Source organism: Puma concolor, chromosome B3 (assembly GCF_028749965.1).
Source record: "Puma concolor isolate L17-30 chromosome B3, mPumCon1.1.hap2, whole genome shotgun sequence".
Classification (NCBI taxonomy): domain Eukaryota; kingdom Metazoa; phylum Chordata; class Mammalia; order Carnivora; family Felidae; genus Puma; species Puma concolor.
This window is the reverse complement of record NC_141672.1, coordinates 41,116,453-41,131,046: the sequence shown is the minus strand read 5'-3', so window position 1 is coordinate 41,131,046 and position 14,594 is coordinate 41,116,453. Positions and strand designations below refer to the sequence as shown.

General features: G+C 39.5%; 1 pseudogene; it reads right to left on the bottom strand.

The window, feature by feature from the left end:
- Positions 1-4,495: 4,495 nt before the first annotated feature.
- Positions 4,496-12,804, bottom strand: LOC112855793 (ferritin light chain pseudogene; annotated as a pseudogene).
- Between the last annotated feature and the right edge of the window lie 1,790 nt (positions 12,805-14,594).

The following is a 14,594-nucleotide window of genomic DNA, read 5'->3' as shown; positions in this document are numbered from 1 at the left end:
CTCTGTCTCTGTCTCTCTCTCTCAAAAATAAATGAACATTTTTTAAAAAAGGTATGGGGGAGCCTGGGTGGCTCAGTCGGTTAAGCGTCAGACTCTTGGAGTCCATGAATTTGAGCCCAGCATTGGGCTCCGTGCTGACAGTGTGGAGCCTGCTTGGAATTCTTGGAGCACCTGGGTGGCTCAGTAGGTTAAGCGTCCAACTTCAGATGAAGTAATGATCTCATGGTTTGGGAGTTGGAGCACCGCATTGGGCTCTATGCTGAGAGCTCAAAGCCTGGAGCCTGCTTTGGATTCTGTATCTCTGTCTCTCTTGGCCCCTTCCCTGCTCTAGCTGTGTCTCTGTGTCTCTCAAAAATAAATAAACATTTAAAATAATTTTAAAAAGTATAGAAGGGTTTTTATAGTAAATAACACAACCACAGGGGCTCCTGGCTGTCTCAGTCGGTAGAGCATGTGACTCTTGATCTTGGGGTTGTAGATTTGAGTCCCACGGTGGGTGTAAAGATTACTTAAAAAAATATCTTGGGGTGCCTGTGTGGCTCAGTCAGTCAAGCATCTGACCCTTGATTTCAGATCAGGTCATAATCTCACAGTTTGTAAGATGGAGCCCCATGTCTGGCTCTGTGCTGACAGCACAGAGTCTGCTTGGGAGTCTCTCTCTCCCTCTCTTTCTCTGCCCCACCCCCCACTCGTCCTCTCTCTCTCAAAAATAAAAAAATAAACATTAAAAAAAATCTAAATAAGTAAGTAGCACAACCACATAAATCACAGTGTCTTGCTTACAAGAGGGAGATTAAATATTGGGAAAGGTTAACCATCATAATTAATTATTTTTCCTCCTTTAAACATCATTTGAAAATGAGACCATGGAAACATAGACTCCAGGCTCTTTGCCATTGAAGAGACCAAGAGGTCTGACACTCTAAGTAGAATCCCTCAAAAAAATGTTTTTGATGGGACAACCCCAGCTGTGCTTACACACTTGAGTGTCAGAGAACATCTGTTTTGTGTGTTTCACTATTTGCCAAAACAAGAAAGATATGAATGGTGTTAACAAAGTCACATGGAATCCATGGTTCTGTACAAAGGAGATAAAATGCCAGAGAAACATGGAGGGGATCTTCTAATTACTTGTTGGCCAAGTGGAAAGTTAGAGCAAACTGTGCTAGCTAAACTGCTTTCTCCAGTTTCCATTTGAGGCATTTCTGCTGTTTGCCCACTGCCTAGTAGGCTGCTGGAGTTCACTATAGGAAAAGTAAATATTGTCATTTCAAATAAAGAACTGTTTATTATATAACAGAACAGAAGCTGCCTTCTATTTTTGAGACTCTGCTAAGTTAATTGGGGACAGTAACCAAAGCAGTTGCCCAGGAGATGGTGTTTTCCAACAGCTACCGTCCTTCAAGCTAAACTGGGTTCATGTTTGTCCACAAAGTGGCAATCACATTGTTCTTGTCATTGAATGTTCTTTGGCTCCTGTTGGGACTGAGTAAACGGGGGCACCATTTGTACTACGTTCCCACGCAGCCCATTTGATTTCTGCAGTGAGAGCCAACCAGAAGCCAAGACAGATCTAAGCTAAGCCTGATGTCCTGCCACCATTAATGGGATTTAGCCCAGACTCTTCTCAATGAACAGGGAAAGGTTTACTTAATGCTTACTTCTACCTAACTCAGTAGTTCCAAAATTTTGGTAGATTTGGGACGGGGCTCAGTTTTCCTGGTAACTTCTCCACATCCATTTTGATGGAGATTTGTCTGCTGCCCACATTTTGAGAAACACTGGTTTAGGTGCATGATAGGGAAAAGAAATCTAGACTGGTGGTGAATTAAGATAAACACAAAGTTTGGGTTAATAAAAGAGTGTTTTTCAGGAAAAACACTTCAAACAGTTATAATGCTTTCTGTTTTCAAAGGGCTTCTTACATCTGATCCTCACTTGTGAGATGGACAAGGAAGAACAATATTATTAACTCCATTCTACAAATAAAGAAACTGAGATAATGAGTGTAGTAGTGACAGGATATGTGGTAGAATGGAGACTAGAAGCCCGAGTTTTCCTGTTTTGTTTACCCACTTGGTAGTCTCCTTTCTAGTAGGTCAAGATATGTAGATATTCCTCAAACTTTTTGATGGGTATAAGACATTTCATGAATTTAAAAAACTTATCTAACTCTTACGAATGGACATGTCTTTTGTTTCCCTCCAATCTTTTTCTTTTATAAATAATGACTCTGTGACTATCTTCACACCTTTATCTTTGAGTACTTGTGTGAATATGTCTTTACAGCAAATGGCTAAAAGTGAAATTGCTGAGTTAAAGGGTATGTATTTTATTTTTTTTTAAGTTTATTTTTATTTATCTTGAGAATGATACAGAGAGCAAGTGGGGGAGGGGCAGAGATAGAAGGAGAGAGAATCCCACACTGTCAGCACATGAACCTTGAGATCATGACCAGAGCCAAAATCGAGTTGGGCGCTTAATGGATTGAGCCACCCAGGTGCTCCAGAGGGTATGCATTTTAAATTTTAGATGTTTAGGGGTGCCTGGGTGGCTCAGTCAGTTGAACATGCAACTTCAGCTCAGGTCATGATCTCGCTGTTTGTGAGATCGAGCTGCCCCTCCCGCCAGAGTCCCGCTCTGTGCTGATAGCGTAGAACCTGGAGCCTGCTTCAGATTCTCTGTCTCCTTCTCTCTCTGCTCCTCCCCTGCTTGTGCTTTGTCTCTCCCTCTTAAAAATAAATATTAAAAAAATTTTTTTTTTAACTTTTAGATGTATATTACTAAATTGTCTTTCAAAATCTGTATCTTTTTGCATTCCCCTTGACCGTATACAATAGACTATTTTTCCTCAAATGTCCATCTGTTTTGTTTGATCTTTGCAAATCTGATTGGGAAAATGTGACTAACTTTAAAATTTTCATCTTACTATTGTTAAAGTATCGTATATTGGTATATTTTAAATTATGTCATATATATACATACATACATACATATATATATATAATTAGATAGCATAGCGTAAAAATCTGAAGTGCACAGCTCAATAACTTTTTACATAGGTATACAGCTGAGTAACCACCATCCAGATCAAGATATAAAACATTTCCGTCAAAAATACAATACAATACAATACAATACAATACAATACAATACAATACAATACAATACAATAAAACATTTCCATCACCTCAGAAAACTCTGTCTTGCCACTTCACCCACTCACCCCAGGAATAATCCTTCTTCTGACTTCTATCAGCACGAATTCATTTCCCCTGCCTGTTCTTGAATTGAATATAAATGAAATCAGTTTTATGATGTCTTCCTTCATTCAACATATCTGTGGGATTCATCCTTGTTGTTGTATATATCAGTAGTTCATTCTTTTTTGTTATTGTTTTATATTCCACTATATGAATACACTATGCATTAGTAATCCATTCTCCTAATGATGGACATTTGAATTGTTCTAGTTTTTTACTGTAATAAATAAAGCTGCTATGAACTTTCTTGAACATGCCCTTCATTGAGTATATATACTCAGTTCTCTTGGTCGTAAACCTAAAGAATTGCTGAGTCATAGAGTAGCTTTAATAGATACTGCTTAATAGTTTTCTAAAGTTACACTCCCACCAGCAGTTGTATGAGACTTCCACCTTCTCCCCATCCTTCCCGATATTCAGTGTTTTTATGCTTTTACATCTTAGATTTCCCAATGAATATATAATAGTATCTTGTGTTTTTAATTCCCATTTATTTATTTATTTATTTATTTATGTATTTATTTATTTATATTTTAGAAAGAGAGAGTGCGAGCGTGCAAGTGGGAGAGAGAGGCAGAGGGAGAGGAGAGAGAGAATCTCAAGCAGGTTCCATGCCCAGTTCCAAGCCCACCATGGGGCTTGATCTGATGACACTGAGATTATGACCTGAGCCTAAACCAAGTTACTAGCTCAACAAACTGAGCCACCCAGGCACCCCTAATGTACATTCTTCTGATGAATAATGATGCTGACCATATTTTCATATGCTTATTAGCTACTTGGATATTCTCTTTTGTGTGGTACTTGTTCAAATCTTTGCCCATTCTTTAAACTGTTGTGGGGTTTTTTGGTCTTTTTTAAAAATTTGTTTGAACTCTTTCTATGTTCTGATTATAACCCCTTTGTCAGATGGATGGATAGATAATTATTGTAGTTTGTAACTTGCCTCTTTACTCACTGGTATTTCTAATAAACAAAAGTTTTTAATTTCAATTAAGTCCAATTATGTTTTTATTCTTCTTTTATGGTTATTGTCTTTTGCATCTTATATAGGAAATCTTTGGGGTGCCTGGCTGGTTTATTTGGTAGAGTCTATGATTTTTGATCTCAGGGTTATGAGTTTGAGCCCCACATGGAGGGTAGAGTTCACTTAAAAACAACAACAACAAAAAACAAAAAAAACTTTGTCTACCCCAAGGTCAGAAGTTCTACGTTTTCTCCCCCCCCCCCCCTTTTTTTCTTTGCTGCTAAAAAGCTTTATTGTTTTCATTTGGTCCACGGCTTGGGCGAGGGCTTCAGGTGGTTAAAAAGCAGCCTAGTGGCTGCAAGGAGAGACTCAGGCACAAGCCCTGGCACCTGGGGGATGCCAGAAGGACCCTCTCAAAAGCTGCTGGGCTCCAGAGACTTCTAGTCGTGCTTGAGGGTGAACCTTTGGAAGAGATACTCGCCCAGCCCAGCGTGGGGGCCGCACAGCCCGCGGAGATTAGTCAGGTGGTCGCCCATCTTCTTGATGAGTTTCGCTTCCTCATCTGGAAAGTGATTCTCCAGGAAGTCACAGAGATGGGGGTCTGCGCGGGCAGAACCCAGGGCATGCAGATCCAAAAGGGCCTGCTTCAGCTTCTTCTCCAGAAGCAGGGCGGCTTCCATGGCGTCCAGGGTTTTACCCCACTCATCTTGGGACAGTGTCTGCATTTCCCGGAAGAGGGCGCGGCCGCCGAGCTGGTTTTGAGTCTTCAAGAGACGCTCAGGGCCCTCCCGCTTCTCCTCAGACACCTCGCTGGAGAAGTGGTCCAGGCCTTCCAGACCACGTGGTCACTGTCGAATTAGAAGGCCAAGGAGAGGTAGGTGTAGGAGGCCTGCAGATACATGTCGACCCGGAGGTTGACGGCTGCCTCCACCTCGGTGGAGTAATTCTGACGAATCTGGGAACTAGGTTGATCGGTAACGAGGAGCTAAGTTCAAAATCAGGCGTTGGCTGGCTCGGGAGGCAGAGGGTAGGCAAGAAGATGGCCCCGAAGGTTGCAAATGGAAACAAAAGTTGGAAGGTGGTCGGAGGCCGGTAGAAGGGGCGTCCCTGGGTCTGTTCCGTCCAAACACTGTTGAAGCAAGAGACAGATGCGCAGGACCGCGGGTGTACTCTCCTATGTTTTCTTCTAAAAGTTTGAATATTGTAATTTGACAGTTTGGCATTTTTATTTATTTATTTTTTCAACGTTTTTTATTTATTTTTGGGACAGAGAGAGACAGAGCATGAACGGGGGAGGGGCAGAGAGAGAGGGAGACACAGAATCGGAAACAGGCTCCAGGCTCCGAGCCATCAGCCCAGAGCCTGACGCGGGGCTCGAACTCCCGGACCGGGAGATCGTGACCTGGCTGAAGTCGGACGCTTAACCGACTGCGCCACCCAGGTGCCCCCAGTTTGGCATTTTTAATTAAAATTTTTTAAGTTTATTTATTTTGAAAGAGGGGAGGAGGAGGAGCAGAGAGAGAGGGAGAGAGAACCCCAAGCATGCTTCACACTCTCAGCGTGGGGCCGATGTGGGGCTCTAACTCATGAACCTGTGAGATCATGACCCCTGCTGAAATCAAGAGTTAGATGCTTAACCAAGGGAGCCACCTAGGTGCCCCTGGTATATTTAATTTTGACACATTTATACTTATGAGCCATTTTTAATTTTTGTATATGGTCTAAGGAAAGAGTTAACTTTGTGAGTTTTTTTTTTTTAATCCTCGTAGTTCTGGTCTCACATGTTAAAAAAATCCAAACAAACATATTTTCTTGTGCAGAATTGCATTGGCACCTCAGAGAGAAAATAGTCAATATTTTACCATAAATATGTTAGATGTAGTTTTTTGGTATTTTTGTAGATAGCTTTTGTCAGATTAATAAATTTCACATATATTCTCAATTTGCTGAGAAGTTTTTCCTGAGTGCATGTTTATTTTATCAATGAATTTTCTGTATCTAATGAGATAATTATATGGTTTTTCTCTTTTTCTGTTAATGTGGTGAATTATATTAATTATTTTAGAATGTTAAATCAACCTTGCTCCCCTGGGATGAACATACTTGGTTACTGCATTTTTAAACAATCTCTGTATTCAATTTGCTAGTGTTTTATTTAGAATTTTTGCATTTATATGCAGGAAAGATTTTGGTTTTGGCATCGGATTTATGTTAGCGTCATAAGATAAGTAAGCTGGTGTTACCTTTTGTCTAATCTCTGAAAGGGTTTGAGAGAAATTATCATTATTTCTTCTTAAATATGTGGTACAGGGGCGCCTGGGTGGCTCAGTCGGTTGAGCGTCCGACTTCGGCTCAGGTCACGATCTTGCGGTCTATGAGTTCGAGCCCCGCGTCAGGCTCTGGGCTGATGGCTCAGAGCCTGGAGCCTGCTTCCGATTCTGTGTCTCCATCTCTCTCTGCCCCTCCCCCGTTCATGCTCTGTCTCTCTCTGTCTCAAAAATAAATACAATGTTAAAAAAATTTTTTTTTAGGGGCGCCTGGGTGGCGCAGTCGGTTAAGCGTCCGACTTCAGCCGGGTCACGATCTCGCGGTCCGTGAGTTCGAGCCCCGCGTCGGGCTCTGGGCTGATGGCTCGAAGCCTGGAGCCTGTTTCCGATTCTGTGTCTCCCTCTCTCTCTGCCCCTCCCCCGTTCATGCTCTGTCTCTCTCTGTCCCAAAAATAAAATAAAAAAACAAAAAAAAACCAACAAAAAAACGTTTAAAAAAAATTTTTTTTTAAATATGTGGTACAATTTATCTTGAAAGTCACCTGGGCCTGGTTTATTTTTTATGGAATTTTAACTATAAATTCCATTTCTTTAGCATATATCAAAGTATTAGCATTTTACTTCTTTTTGTATCAGTTTTGGTAAATTGTATTTTTTGAAGAATTTGTGTACATTGTCAAATTTATTGCCATAAAGTTCACTGTGTTCTCTTAGTATCTGTAGAATGTGTAGTAACATGACATTTTGAAACTCCTAATACTGATTTTTTGTGTTTTCTCTCTCTTTTATTGACTTTTTAAAAAGATTTTATTTTAAAATAATTTATACACCCAATGTGGGGTTCAAACTCACAACTGTGGGATCAAGGGTTGCATACTCCACTAACTGAGCCAGCCAGGCGCCCCTCTTTTATTGCTTATGTTTGCTAGGAGATTATAGATCTTATTATTCCATTAAAAATGAATTTTTAGCTATGATAATTTCTCTATAGTATGTATACTTTCTATTTCATTGATTACTGTGCTCTCTTTACTGTTTCCTTTCCTTCTACTTTATTTAAGTTTAATTTGTGCTTTTTCAAGTTTTATAAAATGAAAGCTTATTGATTTTAATTTATTTTTATTTTTCTTCAAGTAAGCTCTACACCCAATGTGGGGCTTGAACTCACTACCCTGAGATCAAGAGTCACATGCTCTTTGGACTGAGCCAGCCAGGTGCCCCTAGAGTACTGCTTTTCAGCCATTCCTCTTTTTTTTTAAAATGTATTCATTAGAGGCCATAAATTTCCTTCTAAGCACTGCTTTAGCTACATCCCATAGCTTTTGGTGTGTTTTATTTGCATTATTCTTCAGTTCAAAAAAAATTTTTTTTTATTTAAGTAGGCTCCACACCTAGCATCGAGCCCAATGCAAAGTTTGAACTCGCAATCCTGAGATCAAGACCTGAGCTGAGATCAAGAGTCTGAAGCTTGGGGCTCCTGGGTGGCTCAGTCGGTTAAACGTCCTGACTTTGGCTTAGGCGATGATCTCATGGTTTGCGAGTTTAAGCCCTATGTCAGGCTCTGTGCTGACAGCTCAGAGCCTGCAGCCTGCTTCTGATTCTGTGTGTGTGTCTCTCTCTCTGCTCCTCCCCTGCTTGCACTCTGTGTGTGTGTGTGTGTGTGTGTGTGTGTGTGTGTGTGTGTGTGTCTTTCTCAAAAATAAGCATTAAAAAAAAAAAAAAGAGATGCTTAACTGAATGAACCACCCAGGCACCCCAGTTCAAAATATTCTCTAATTTCCTTTGTGATTTCTTCTTTGGCCACAGGTCATTTAGAAGTGTGTTCCTTAATTTTAACACATTTTGGGATTTTCTCCTTATATTTCTGTGTCGATTTCTACTAGTTGGAAAATATACTCTGTATAATTTCAGTCCTTTGAAATTTGTTGAGTTTTGCTTTATAACCCAGCATATGGTCTATTTTGGTGTGCTCTTGAAAAGAATGTGTATTCTGCAATTATCCGGCACAGTGTTCTCTGAGTTTCAATTAGGTCAAGTTGCTTAACAGTGTTGTTTAAATATATTTTCATTGACGATTTGGTCTTTTTGATTTTGGTTACTAGGAAATGTGTGTTAAAATCCCTAATTATGGGGACACCTGGGTGGCTCAGTTGATTGAGTGTCCCAAGTTCACCTTAGGTCAAGATCTCAGGTCAAGATCTCATGGTTCATGAGTTCGAGCCCCTGGGGCTTGAACATGGGATTCTCTGCTATCAGCACAGAGCCTGCTTTAGATCCTCTGTCTCCCTCTGTCTGTGCCCCTCCCCCACTAGCACGTGTGTGTGCACACACACTCTCAAAAATGAACATTAAAAAAACCAATTATGATTGTGATTTCATCTATTTCTCTTTTTAGTTTACTTAATTTTTGTTTCATATATACATATTTTCTTATATTTATTTTAAAAGAGAAAGAGGGGGCGCCTGGGTGGCGCAGTCGGTTAAGCGTCCGACTTCAGCCAGGTCACGATCTCGCGGTCCGTGAGTTCGAGCCCCGCGTCGGGCTCTGGGCTGATGGCCCAGAGCCTGGAGCCTGTTTCCGATTCTGTGTCTCCCTCTCTCTCTGCCCCTCTCCCGTTCATGCTCTGTCTCTCTCTATCCCAAAAATAAATAAACGTTGAAAAAAAAAAAATTAAAAAAAAAAAAAAATAAATAAATAAAAAATAAAAGAGAAAGAGGGTGGGTGTGAGTGGGGGGTTGGGGAAGAGAGAGAGGAGATAGAGAATCCCAAGCAGGCTGTCAGCACAAACACGATGCTCCATCTCATAAGCCATGAGATCATAACCTGAGCTAAAATCAAGAGTCAGATGCTCAGCCTACTGAGCCACTCAGGTGCCCCTCATGTATATTTTTAAATATTTTATATGTAAGGAATATCTATGACCAATGTGGGGCTCGTACCTACAACCCTGAGATCAAGAGTCACATGCTCCACTGACTGAGCCAGCCAGGAGCCCTAATTTTTGGTTCATATATGCTAAAGCTATGTTATTATGTCCATACAGACTTAAGATTGTCAGGTTTTCCTATTGAACCAGTGCTTTGATTATTATGAAATGTTCTTTCTTATTTCTAGCAACACTTCTTGCCTGAAAGTACATTTTGTCTTATAAATATGTCATGCCAGCTTTCTTTTTTTTTTTTTTTTTTTTTTTAATTTTTTTTAACGTTTATTTATTTTTGAGACAGAGAGAGACAGAGCGTGAACAGGGGAGGGGGAGAGAGAGAGGGAGACACAGAATCTGAAACAGGCTCCAGGCTCTGAGCTGTCGGCACAGAGCCTGACGCGGGGCTCGAACTCACGGACCGTGAGATCATGACCTGAGCCGAAGTCGGACGCTTAACCGACTGCGCCACCCAGGTGCCCCCATGCCAGCTTTCTTTTGATTAATGTTTTCATGCTATGTCTTTTTTTCACCCTTATACTTTCAAGTTATCTGTGTCTTTATGTTTAAATGTATTTCTAATGAACAACATAGTCTTTTCTGAAAAACTGACATCCACTTACTTATAATGAGCTTATTGACATAAATGGGTTTAAGTCTACCATCTTCTATTTGTTTTATTGATTTCATTATCTTTACTCTTCCTTCCTGTTTTCTTTTATAGTAATTAAGTCTCTTTTATTTTGTCTCCATTTAATTTTTGTTATTTAGTATCTTTGTAAAGAAATTACCAAATGGTATATATTTTTTCATTTTTTTTTCTTAATGTTTTACCAAATGGAAAATTTAAAATATTAAGTCCTTGGGACTACCTAGGCGGCTCAGTCAGTTAAGTGTCTGACTTCGGCTCAGTAATGATCTCACAGCTCCTAAGTGTGAGCCCTGCATCAGGCTCTGTGCTGACAGTTCAGAGCCTGGAACCTGCTTTAGATTCTTTGTCTCCCTCTCTCTCTGCCCCTCCCCTGATTGTGCTTTGTCTCTCAAAAATAAATAAACATTTTTTAAAATTAAAAAGAAGTTTTAGAGTTAATTAACATAAATATAGCAAAATTCTTAAATCTATTCCTAGGCTATTAGATTCTATACATATTTATATTAAACATTTATTTTATATATTATTTATAACATCTTTTACTTTTATGTTTTAAAGATTTTTTTTAGTGTTTATTTTTGAAAGAGACAGAGTGTGAACAGGGGAGGGAGAGAGAGAGAGAGAGAGAGAGAGAGAGAGAGAGAGAGAGAGAAAATATCCCAATAGGCTTCTCGCTGTTAGCACAGAGCCCGACTCAGGGCTCAAGCCCATGAACTGTGAGATCATGACCTGAGCTGAAATCAAGAGTCAGAGGCTTGGGGCACCTGGATGGCTCAGTCGGTTAAGCACCTGACTTTGGCTCAGGTCATGATCTCAAGGTTCATGAGTTTGAGCCCCGCATCGGGCTCTTTGCTGACAGCTCAGAGCTTGGAAGTCTGCTTTGGATTCTGTCTCCCACTCTCTCTCTCTCTCTCTCTCTCTCTCTCTCTCTCTCTGCCTCTACCCCACTTGCCCTTTCTCTCTCTCAAAAATAAGTAAACATTAATAAAAAAAAAAAGAGTCAGAGGCTTAACCAACTGAGCCACCCAGGTGTCCCTATATTTTTTATATTTAAAAACATTTGTTTTTTATTTAGATAATCTCTATGCCCAACGTGGGGCTTGAACTGACAACTGTGAGATGAAGAGTTGCATGCTCCACCGACTGAGCCAGCCAGGCACTCCTATGTTAAAAAAAACTTTTAAAATCTTCTATATGATTACTACTGGGAATCTAGAAAAGCTATTATCTTTTAGCTGGCTTCTTTATTGACCTCTCATATTTGTTGTAACTATTTTCATTATTCCCATGGATTTTCTAGTTTAACCTTAAATCATCTGCAAACAATGTTAAATGTTAAAATTCCTTTCAAATATGTCTTAGTTGGGGCGCCTGGGTGGCTCAGTCAGTTGAGCATTCAACTTTAGCTCAGGTCACGATCTCATGACTTGTGGGTTCCAGCCCCACATCAGGCTCTGTGCCTCAGAGACTGGAGCCTGCCTCCGATTCTGTCTCCTTCTGTCTGCCCCTCCCTGTCCATGCTGTCCATGGTGTCTCTCTCTCTCTCTCAAAAACAAATAAACATTAAACAAATTAAAAAAAAAAAGACAAGTATGTCTTATGTTGAACCATATGAAATTGTCAATATTTTGCCATTTTGTCCTATAGAAATGACACTTTCATATGGTTTAACTTACTGTATCTTTTCTGCCCTATATTTATTACCTTAGCTTGAAACTCTGTAATAACACTGGATAAAATCAGCAATAGAGGACCTTTGTGTTCTTCCTAATATTAATGGCAATGTCTTTTAACATTTAATTTTTTAAACAAAAATATGATGTTTAGGGCTGTGTTTTATTACATTAAGCAAGAGTTCTTCTTTTTCTGGTTTCTATAACTCTTAGGAATGTCTGTTAAAATTCATGAAATATCTTTTTGCTCTCCATAAACATGTACTTATGGATTTTTTCCTTTATTAATAGAAATTATATGTGTAGATTGCTTTTTAAAAATTTTCTTTATAATAGTTTTTAAAATGTGCTACAAGATTTACTTTATATGCTTTTATTATCATAGAGACAGTGCATATTCATGTAGCAAAATTAGAAAATGTAGAAAAGCAAGTATAGGAAAATAAAATTTTATTCCCACTATGTAGAGATTAGCAATGTTAAAATAAGTAGATTTCTCTGTGCTGACCATCTCAAATTCCATGTGAAATGTTTTAGGTCATGGTGTAATGGTTTTTTTTTTAAATTAAAAAAATGTTTATTTTTGAGAGAGGAGAGAGAGAGACAGAGACAGTGTGAGTGGGTGAGAGGTAGAGAGAGATGGAGACACAGAATCTGAAACAGGCTTCAGTCTCTGAGCTGTCAGCACAGAGCCTAATGTGGGGCTTGAGCCTGGGGACAGCGAGATCATGACTTGAGAAAGTTGAACTCTTAACCGACTGAGCCACCCAGGCTCCCCTGATGTAATGGTTTTTGATACATAACTGGATTCATTTCATTAATAGTTTATTTATAATGTACTTATTCTCATTGGTGAAATTGTTCATGGTTCTTTTTGTAAGTCATGGACATGTTTGAAAATCTGATGAAAACCTTTACCCTTTCTTCAGAACCATATATATGTGTGCATTTGTGTGACATATACACACAATTATCCATTCGGTTTCAAACACTGATGGACCTTCTTGAAGATCCATCAGGAATATTCCAGGGTCTAGAGACTCCAGCTTAAGAACCATGGTCTGATTTTCTTTTTTCTTTGCCAGGTTCTGGTATAAGAATTGAGCTAAAATTGGAAGCTCTTCTTTCTTTCTTTCTTTTTTTCTTTCTTTCTTTCTTTTTTTCTTTCTTTCTTTTTTCTTTCTTTCTTTCTTTCTTTCTTTCTTTCTTTCTTTCTTTTTCTTTCTTTTTTTCTTTGCCTTTCTTTCCTTCCATTTCCTTGCAGATTTGAAAGAATTTGTGCCTAAAGTCCTCTAAAGTAGGGACACTAATTTCTTCATCTTACCCATATAGAATCAAGTTTTATTAAATAGTTTATGGATGAAGAAAAAAGAGTTTTAAGTATATTTTCGTAAGGTCTTTAGTAACTTACAAAATGATCAAAATTGCATGAAAGGGTGGGGGAAGCTGAGGAGTGTTAAATGGTCTACACTCCGTATCTTTCATTGAGGGCAGTCAAGAGTACTCCTGATTGTTGATAAACCAAATAATAGAGACATAGCATATTAGTTAGAGTCCTAGATAGTTCCATGAGAAGGACCCAAACCAGAAGTGGTCCAAAGTGACTAACTCCCAGGCCCAGAACTATTGGTTATGGGCTGGAAGAAAGAGAGCAGAGAGACTTATACTTGTCAAACTGTACACTCCCTAAATCTGCAGGTTGAATTTTTATTTCCGTGGCCATGTTTTTTAATTTATATATTAACAAAAAGTAGAATGCCATGTAAGAAACCTATAGGATAAAATTTCAGAGGAAAATCCATGGAAATAATTATATAATTATTACCCCAGAAAGACTGATAACAGGTGGCCAAGATTTCAACTCAAGAAGCCAGAAAAAGAACAACAAAATAAGTCCCAACAAAACGGGCAGAACTAATACAGATGAGAGTAAAAACTAATAAGGGAGAAAAAAAAACAGAGAAGAATAGAAACAAATAATAAAATGTAAAGCAAGAGCTGGTTTTTCAAGACAGAGACATTTTAAAACATTAAGAGAGATATTTGTGGGGCACCTGGGTAGCTCATTCAGTTAAGCATCCGGCTCTTGATCTCAGCTCAAGTCTTACAATCAGGGTTGTGATTTCAAGCCCTGTGTTGGGAATGAAACCTACTTTAAAAAAAGGAAAGGAGGGAGAGACAGAGAGATTTGTAACTTTGATCAAAGACAAGTTTCCTAGTTTCAACAGCAGAAGAAAAGTACATTTGCCCACCTTCTGAATATGTGAGTCTTCATACATGGTTAAGACTATGGTAAAACAAAAGCAGTCTTTTTTTTTTTTTTAATTTTTTTTTCAACGTTTATTTATTTTTGGGGCAGAGAGAGACAGAGCATGAACGGGGGAGGGGCAGAGAGAGAGGGAGACACAGAATCGGAAACAGGCTCCAGGCTCCGAGCCATCAGCCCAGAGCCTGACGCGGGGCTCGAACTCACGGACCGCGAGATCGTGACCTGGCTGAAGGCGGACGCTTAACCGACTGCGCCACCCAGGTGCCCCAACAAAGGTGGTCTTTAATGCTACTTCTGTTCTCCTCTGGCATGTGCGGTTCTATAGTCCATCGCAGGAGAAAGTGGTCCCTGGCCTGCTCCATCGCACCACTAGCCACTTCTCCAACCAGAACATCAGGCATCTCCCATCACTGCTCCACTCTACCCCATTGCTTTCTTGCATCTTATGTGACAGTAGGATCCCTGTATTTTATTTTTCTGTAATAAACTGTTTTCCCAATCCTGTCCCAAAAGCTTTTAGCGTGTTCTCTTTATCCATGGTGTTGTAAAATTCCAGAATGTGTCCAAGTATGAATCTTT